The following is a 10,309-nucleotide window of genomic DNA, read 5'->3' as shown; positions in this document are numbered from 1 at the left end:
AGCAGAGGTGGTATGCCTACTATAAAATGCATTGGATGTTGTCACCACCAGCTAATTCAAAAGGAACAGGGAAGGCTGTCAATGATATCAGTGCATAACTACCATGAATGAGACCGAATGTCCATATAGGGTTTTCCATTTTTTTCTCATTGACAGAAAATTCCTAAAGTTCCCAACAACTTTTTAAAGTTTTGACTTCATGCAAACTTGCACTCGAACGGTTTTGTTGAAATGTTAGGTTTGCCAACAACAACTTCACAGCGGGGAGTTGCTCCATTTGATTTAATCCACTGTTACATTGTATCTGGTAGGCCTACCAGTAGCGGTGCGTGGGGAAGCCAGAAATAAAGCCATATGACAACTTATGTGTTGTGATAGTTGCATTGTTTGCTCTATTACCTGTTAGTTCAAATGCCTTGCGACCGTGATATACACTGTGCGCACAATTATTAGGCAAGTGAGTATTCTGATCTTATCATTGTTTCTATTCACATTTTCGAACTCCAAACCATATAAACTTGAATGCTTATTGGATTTAATCATTTTCAGGTGATATGTATTTGTGTAATGAGGGAGGGTGTGGTGAAAGTGTGCATAATTATTAGGCAGCCTCATTACCTCAGGTAAAATGGGCCAAAAAAGAAATTTAACTGACACTGAAAAGCCAAAAATGTAAAATGCCTTTCAGACGGATGCAACACTCTTTAAATAGCTAAACTATTGAGGTGTGACCACCGGAAATTCAAACGATTTGTTGTGAATAGTCAACTGGGGCGCAAAAACGCATGGGGAAGAAAAGGCGCAAATTAACTGCAAATGACTTGAGAAGAATTAAACGTCAAACTACCAGGAACCCATTATCCTCCAGTGCCACCGTATTCCAGAACTGCAACCTACCTGGAGTGTTCAGAAGTACAAGGTGTCAAGTGCTCAGAGACATGGCCAAGGTCAAGAAGACTGAAACAAGACCACCACTGAATAAGATTCACAAGTTGAAACGTCAAGATTGGGCAAAGAAATACCTGAAGACAGATTTTTCAAAGGTTTTATGGACAGATGAAATGAAAGTGACTCTTGATGGACCAAATGGATGGGCCCATGGCTGGATCAGTAATGGACACAGGGCACCACATTGAGTCAGGTGCCAGCAAGGTGAAGGAGGGGTACTGGTATGGGCTGCTATCATTGAGGATGAAGTAGTTGGACCTTTTCGAGTTGAAGATGGACTGAAACTCAACTCCCAAACCTACTGCCAGTTTCTGGAAGATTCTTTCATCAAACAGTCGTACAGGAAGAAGTCCTCAGCATTCTAGAAGGCCATGATCTTTATGCAGGACAATGCTCCATCACATGCATCCAAGTACTCCACTGCTTGGCTAGCCAGCAAGGGCCTCAAAGATGCCTGAATAATGACCTGGCCCCCTTCCTCACCTGACTTAAATCCTATTGAGAACTTGTGGGCCCTTCTCAAACGTGAGATTTACAGTGATGGAAGACAATACACCTTTTTGAACAGCATTTGGGAGGCTGTGGTTGCTGCTTCAGCGAAAATTGATCGTGAACAGATCAAGAAACTGACAGACTCCATGGATGGAAGGCTCATGGTAGTTGTTGAAAATAAGGGTGGCTATATTGGTCACTGAATATTTTTGAAATGCCAAAAATGTTATATAATTGTCATTTTGTGTTACTTATCTGTTACACTTACTCTAAAAATTGAAAATCAACAAGTGAGTTGAGAGAAATTATTTTTGTAATTTAGTTGCCTAATAATTCTGCACACTAATAGTTGCCTAATAATTGTGCACACTTATATATTTCCCTGAGAAAGACAAAACTCACTTTTCCTTTATTAAACATTCAGGTTTGAGGTTCAATGACATTTTGGATTGACTGAGAGCACTGTGTTTGTTCAACAATAAAATGAATCCCGAGGAATACAATTTGCCTAATAATTGTGCACGCAGTGTATAGGCCTAAGGCTGAGACAATAAGGAGACACACTGGCATAATAAGTTCAACCACACCTTTATTTCATCACAAAAGCGGAGAGCAACCTCTGTCCAGTGAAGTCCACAAAGCATATTGCATATACCAAACAGTTACATCACCTACAGCATGGGCAAGTAAGTTAATGTTGCCAACATTTTCCCAACTACTAAATAACTATTGATTTAGAACCACTAAATAACTATTGATTTAGAACCACAGTTACCGCAAGTCGCAAAGAAAACAGGAACTGCCTCCACTATTCCAGCACCATTTCAACTTCAACATTTCAACATCATCAAATGTTATTTCAATTTTATTTAACCAAGTTCTTATTTACAACTGCGACCTGGCCAAGATAAAGCAAAGCAGTTTGACACATATAACAACACAGAATTACACATGGAGTAAAACAAACATACAGTCAATAATACAGTAGAAAAATAAGTCTATATACAATGTGAGCAAATGAGGGTGAGATAAGGGAGGTAAAGGCAATAAATAGGCCATGGTGGCGAAGTAAATACAATATAGCAATTAAAACACTGGAATGGTAGATTTGACAGTAGATGAGTGTGCAAAGTAGAAATACTGGGGTGCAAAGGAGCTAAATAAATAAATACAGTAGGGGAAGAGGTAGTTGTTTGGGCTATTTATAGATGGGCTATGTACAGGTGCAGTGATCTGTGAGCTGCTCTGACAGCTGGTGCTTAAAGCTAGTGAGGGAGATAAGTGTTTCCAGTTTCAGAGATTTTTGTAGTTCGTTCCAGTCATTGGCAGCAGAGAACTGGAAGGAGAGGCGGCCAAAGGAGGAATTGGCTTTAGGGGTGACAAGTGAGATATACCTGCTGGAACGTGTGCTACGGGTGGGTGCAGCTATGGTGACCAGCGAGCAGAGATAAGGCGGGACTTTACCTAGCAGGGTCTTGTAGATGACCTGGAGCCAGTAGGTTTGGCGACGAGTATAAAGCGAGGGCCAGCCAACGAGAGCGTACAGGTTGCAGTGGTGGGTAGTATATGGGGCTTTGGTGACAAAACGGATGGCACTGTGATAGACTGCATCCAACTTGTTGAGTAGGGTGTTGGAGGCTATTTTGTAAATGACATCGCCGAAGTCGAGGATCGGTAGGATGTTCAGTTTTACGAGGGTATGTTTGGCAGCATGAGTGAAGGATGCTTTGTTGCGAAATAGGAAGCCAATTCTAGATTTAACTTTGGATTGGAGATGTTTTATGTGAGTCTGGAAGGAGAGTTTACAGTCTAACCAGACACCTAGGTATTTGTAGTTGTCCACATATTCTAAGTCAGATCCGTCCACAGTAGTGATGCTGGACGAGCGGGCAGGTGCAGGCAGCGATCGGTTGAAGAGCATGCATTTAGTTTTACTTGTATTTAAGAGCAGTTGGAGGCCACGGAAGGAGAGTTGTATGGCATTGAAGCTCGTCTGGAGGGTTGTTAATACAGTGTCCAAAGAAGGGCCAGATGTATACAGAATGGTGTCGTCTGCGTAGAGGTGGATCAGAGACTCACCAGCAGCAAGAGCGACATCATTGATATATACAGAGAAGAGAGTCGGCCCAAGAATTGAACCCTGTGGCACCCCCATAGAGACTGCCAGAGGCCCGGGCAACAGGCCCTCAGATTTGACACACTGAACTCTGTCGGAGAAGTAGTTGGTGAACCAGTCGAGGCAATCATTTGAGAAACCAAGGCTGTTGAGTCTATTGATGAGGATGTGGTGATTGACAGAGTCGAAAGTCTTGGCCAGGTCAATGAATACGGCTGCACAGTACTGTTTCTTATCAATGGCGGTTAAGATATCGTTTAGGACCTTGAGCATGGCTGAGGTGCACCCATGACCAGATCTGAAACCAGATTGCATAGCAGAGAAGGTACGGTGGGATTCGAAATGGTCGGAGAAATGGGGAAGGCTTGGGCGAGTTGCTGTGGGGGGTGCAGTGCTGTTGACCGGGGTAGGGGTGGCCAGGTGGAAAAGCATGGCCAGCCGTAGTAAAATGCTTATTGAAATTCTCAATTATAGTGGATTTATTGGTGGTGACAGAGTTTCCTATCCTCAGTGCAGTGGGCAGCTGGGAGGAGGTGCTCTTATTCTCCATGGACTTTACAATGTCCCAGAACTTTTTTGAGTTTGTGTTGCAGGAAGCAAATTTCTGCTTGAAAAAGCTAGCCTTGGCTTTTCTAACTGCCTGTGTATATTGGTTTCTAACTTCCCTGAAAAGGTGCATTTCACAGGGGCTATTCGATGCTAATGCAGAACGCCACAGGATGTTTTTGTGTTGGTTAAGGGCAGTCAGGTCTGGAGAGAACCAAGGGCTATATCTGTTCCTGGTTATACATTTCTTGAATGGGGCATGCTTATTTAAGATGGTGAGGAAGGCATTTAAAAAAAATAACCAGGCATCCTCTACTGACGGGATGAGGTCGATATCCTTCCAGGATACCCGGGCCAAATAATTTAGTCTAATACAGTGACAACTAAAAGATACCGAAAACTATTTAGTCCAATCGACGTAAGCTACGCTGATCAAAAATATAAACACAACATGCAACAATTTCAAAGATTTTACTGGTTCATATTGGGAAATCGGTCAATTGAAATAAATTAATTAGGCCCTAATCTACGGATTTCACATGACTGGGCATACAGATACTTTTATTAAAAAGAAGTAAGTATCTCGTGTGATCAACATTTGTCTCATGCAGCGAGACATCTTCACATAGAGTTTTTTTTGGGGGGCACTCTGTTCACATCACCATCAGCAAACCGCTCGCCCACTTGACACCATACACCACGTTTGCCATCTGCCTGGTACAGTTGATACTGGGATTCATCCATGAAGAGCACACTTCTCCAGCGTGCCAGTGGCCATTGAAGGTGAGCATTTGCCTACTGAAGTCGGTTACGATGTGGAACTGCAGTCAGGTCAAGACCCTGGTGAGGATGACGAGCATGCAGATGAGCTACTTGAGACGGTTTCTGACAGTTTGTGCAGAAATTATTCAGTTGTGCAAACCTACAGCTGTCCCGGTGGCTGGTCTCAGATGATCCCGCAGGTGAAGAAGCCGGATGTGGAGGTCCTGGGCTGGCATGGTTACCCGTGGTCTGCAGTTGTGAAGCCGGTTGGATGTACTGCCAAATTCTCTAAACAAACTGTTGGAGGTGACTTATGGTAGAGAAATGAAGATTAAATTATCTGGCAACAGCTCTGGTGGACATTACTGCAGTCAGCATGCCAATTGTACGTTCCCTCAATTTGAGACATCTGTTGCATTGTGTTGTGTGACAAAACGGCACATTTTAGAGTGTCCTTTTATTGTCCCTAGCACAAGGTGCACCTGTGTAATGATCATGCTGTTTAATCAGCTTCTTGATATGCCACACCTGTCAGGTGGATGGATTATCTTGACAAAGGAGAAATGCTCACTAACAGGGATGTAAACAAATTTGAGTGCAAGGTTTGAGAGAAATAAGCTTTTTGTGCGTATGGAACATTTCTGGGATCTTTTATTTCAGCTCATGAAACATGCGACCAACACTTTACATGTTGTGTTTATATTTTTGTTCAGTGTAAATATGTGGCTGTCCATGGTTATGATGTCTCTGTGTGTGTGTGTGTGTGTGTGTGTGTGTGTGTGTGTGTGTGTGTGTGTGTGTGTGTGTGTGTGTGTGTGTGTGTGTGTGCGTGTGCGTGTGCGTTCGTTCGTGCAAGTAGAAAGAAACATGTTGACTCACCCTACTTGTAGAGAAACTTCAATGCCATCCTCCTCTCTTTCATGTTGATGAAACGGTCTATGACTCTGTCATACAGTACAAGTTGAGCCAGCTAGTTAACATCAGCCTTCTACATTTTGCTACATATTGAACTTCCATCCTACCAGGCCAGGGGCACAATGTATGAATTTATGGTTGGACCAGAATCGCCATTATAATCATTGGCCAGTACGGAGAATGAAGTAAAACTACAAGTCCAAATCCATATCTCCATCCATAGCTAATTTAGGAAATAGCCTATTTTAGCTAGCTAGCTATCGACCGGAGGACAACAACACAACAAGGTGCCACAATTCAAGTTGTTTCTGTCAATGATGTTTGGCTCTTGATGTGATTGGAGTAAAGCCAAATCCAAACTGTCTTCCCTTGACACTATTTTGGTGTGCCAGGACTGTTTATAGAGTTGAGCTCACTCATTTGAGCTATTATTTGATACTTTTTTATAAAGTGAGGCCAGATGCCCGTAGGCTTCCATTGCATTAAATGCCATACTTATTTTGACCAGACAGCATCAGATATGTGGCCTACACATTCAGAGACATATGCTTTCTCAGGTGAGATACATTCAGCCTCTTGCGAATTGAAGGGAAATTATGAAACGCAGTGAGACGAAAGATACGTTTTTTGGGGGGGGGGTTCGTCATTTTTGGGTGGAAGGATGGCTTTCCTTGGCATCCATGAATACACGTAACTGCAGCCTACATAGGGACACAGCGAGAAGTGTGGTCGACTTCGAAATGGTGGTTAGCTCTAACAACTCCTTGTTTGTGCAGCTAGCACAGTACGTGTTCTGTCTGGCCACGATGCTTGAGCAACAGGCTGGCACTTGGGCATTTATTATTCTGGCGATGAAACTAAAGTACCCTTAAAAGGCCTATTTGGTTCAGCAGTTGGCCAGCTCCGATGTCTTGTATTGCAACGGAGCTGTTCATTGTAGCCAGTGCTGAAACATTCGCATTTTTGCATATTTTGGCGTATTTTGCGTATTTTTCCAAAGTGTTTTACAGTGTGATATAAATAAAGTAATGTTGGATCTTTGATTGAAATGCAAGTAAACCTATTAAATAAATTACATTTTGTAAATCCCAATTCGCTCTCGATGACAAGCTACATAAACTCTTCATTATAGTTCTGATGGGCCATCAATCTCGTTGCAGTAACTTTGATGGATGGGTGTAGACCACCCGTTTCAAGACAGTTCCAGCTGTCACCAATGACGTCAGGCCGAACATGAAGGGTTGTCCTCTCAAAAGGTGAAAGATTGATTGATGGGTCCTCACTTCACACGAGGACATAGATCGGCAACATATGACTCGTTTTGAGATCACACCATTTGTCACAATGTCCGGTCATGATAGTGACATCAATATTGTAGAGGGATAAAATACAACCAAGGCTTGGCAATAACATTCAGTTAGACATTGCCTAATGAAGGCACTCTTAGCTATTATCCTTGGACATAATTTGCACCTTGCAGAGACCGCATGTAGCCCAAGCTATAGCAGGAGAATGTTTAGGGAGACCCTTCTAAATAGTAGGACCTGTATCTAGGCTACGTCCGACTTATACCTCAAATTAACTCCACGAAAAACACTGAGGTCCCCCCAAGCACCTACTGCCCGACGTCTCCCTACCCCTCAAAATGTCACTGTTAGTCTGGATCAATATCAGCTTCACGATCCTGGGGCAGCAGCAGAGGCAGTTTCATAGTGTCTAGTCTCCATAAATGTTTATTTGTGTTGTGGAGCGCCGGATGGACTTGACTCACAACTCGACCCTATAATGTACAGAGGCCGCGTTCATGCCCCAGGGTCCGGGTCGCATCTGTCTAGGGTCTGCGTGGGATGCTCGCGCGGGTTGCAGACTGATGTACTGATGTAGCCTAAAAATATATATATATTCAAAGTTACTTCGTAAACTTGGTCGAGACAAACCACAGACCCAGAGTACTTTTCGATAAGGACTAGCAAGCAAAGAACTATCTGTCTGTAGTCTATTTGATGTTTAGGCGTAGGCCTACTTTTTCGGTAAAAACTGGTTTAATTCGACCTCACACATTTTCATGACATTCATGGGCTAGGAATACATAGGCTGCATTTACACAGGCAACCCAGTTCTGTTTTTTTACCCAATTATAGGCAAAAGATCAGATCTGATAGGTCAAAAGACTAATGGCAAACATAGCAAACATTGCCACTAGTCTAACATATCAGAATTAGCCTGCCTGTGTAAATGAAGCCTTAAACACCTGCAATGTCAGATTGTGAGACCTATGATGATTTTTATCATGTAGGCCTACATGCTGGTTGAAGCTATAACCACAAGAGGGCGAAATTGTTTCATAAACGATTCTTTGCTCAGACACTTTACACTACAAAGTTATTAGACCTACAGTGCCTTCAGAAAGTGCACGACTTGACTTTTTCCACATTTTGTTGTTAAAGCCTGAATGTAAAATGGATTGTATAGATTTTTTTTGTCACTGGCCCTACTCACAATACACACAATTTTTTTTTTTTACAAATTCATTAAAAATGAAAAGCTAAAATGTCTTGAGTCAATAAGTATTGAGCCCTTTTGTCATGGCAAGCCTAAATAAGTTCAGGAGTAAAAATGTGCTTAATTAGTCAAATAATAAGTTGCATGGACTCACTCTGTGTGCAATAATAGTGTTTAACATGATTTTTGAATGACTACATCATCTCTCTACCCCATTCATACAATTATCTGTAAGGTCCCTCAGTCGAGCAGTGAATTTAAAACACAGATCAACCACAAACACCAAGGTGGTTTACCAACGCCTCGCAAAGAAGGGCACCTATTGGTAGAAGGGTACAAATAAAAAAACAGATATTGAATATCCCTTTGATCATGATGAAGTTATTAATTACACCTTGGATGGTGTATCAATACACCCAGTCACTACAAAGATACAGGCGTCCTTCCTAACTCCGATTCATGGAGAGGAAGGAAACCACTCAGGGATTTCACTATGAAGCCAATGGTGACTTTAAAACAGTAACAGAGTGTAATGTCTGTGATAGGAGAAAACTGAGGATGGATCAACAACATTGTAGTTATTCCACAATACTAACCTAATAGACAAGGTGAAAAGATGGAAGCTTGTACAGAATACAAATATTCCAAAACATGCATCCTGTTTGCAACAAGGCACTAAAGTAATACTGCAAAAACAATTGGCAAAGCAATTCACTTTTTGTCTTGAATACAAAGTTTTATGTTTGGGGCAAATCCAATACAACACATTACTCAGTAGAACGCTCCATGTTTTCAAGCCTAGTGGTAGCTGCATCATGTTATGGGTATGCTTGTACGTGTTAATCGTTGGTCCCGTGTGGCTCAGTTGGTAGAGCATGGTGTTTGCAATGCCAGGGTTGTGGGTTCAATTCCCATGGGGGACCAGTACAGAAAATAACATGTATGAAATGTATGCAATTCACTACTGTAAGATGCTCTGGATAAGAGTGTCTGCTAAATGACTAAAATGTAAAAAATGTTAAGGACTGGGTAGATAAAAAATAAATGGAATGAGCTAAGCACAAGCAAAATCCTTGAGGAAAACCTGGCTCAGTCTGCTTTCCCCCAGACACTAGGAGATGAACTCTACCTACATGTAAATTGTCCTTAAAACTTCTTAAAGCATTGTTGGTTAAGGGCTTGTAAGTAAGCATTTCACTATAAGGTCAACACCTGATGTATTCGGCGCATGTGACAAATAACGTTTGATTTGAATTCACCTTTCAGCAGGACAATAACCCAAAACACAAGGCAGTGAATGTTCCTGAGTGACAAAGTTACAGATTTCACTTAAATCTACTTGAAAATCTATGGCAAGACCTGGAAATGGTTGTCTAGCAATGATCAACAACTAATTTGAAATGTCTAAAAACATGTTTTCACTTTGTCATTATGGGGTATTGTGTGTAGATGGGTTAGAAAAAAATATATTTAATCCATTTTGAATTCAGGCTGTAACACAACAAAATGTGGAATAAGTCGAGGGGTATGAATACTTTCTGAAGGCACTATAAGAACATTTAAAAAGATATTCGGCAAACACCAGAGGGCAGTCTGTTGCTTTAAAAAAAGGTTGGTTGGAGTCACTGTCCTTGGTGCTGAAGTTGTCCAATGCATGATGCTGTGTGCTACTTATTTGAATTTGTGGATACGTTTATTAATTCATTATTTTTACCATTGACGCAGGCTATATTTTCCCATCAAGTCTATGTGAATTTATTTCTGATTGAGGGGGGTTGCAATAGGCCTACATTGCTCTCTGGCTCAACATACAGTACCAGTCAAAAGTTTGGACCCACCTACTCATTCACAGGTTTTTCTCTATTTTTACTATTTTCTACATTGTAGAATAATAGTGAAGACATCAGAACTATAAAACAACACATCATGTAACAAAAAACATGTTAAGATTCTTAAAAGTAGCCACCGCTTTGCCTTGATGACAGCTTTGCAAACTCTTGGCATTCTCTCAACCAACTTCATGAGGAA

Source organism: Salmo trutta, chromosome 1, assembly GCF_901001165.1.
Source record: "Salmo trutta chromosome 1, fSalTru1.1, whole genome shotgun sequence".
In the NCBI taxonomy this organism is placed as follows: Eukaryota; Metazoa; Chordata; class Actinopteri; order Salmoniformes; family Salmonidae; genus Salmo; species Salmo trutta.
This window is presented reverse-complemented; position numbering follows the sequence as displayed.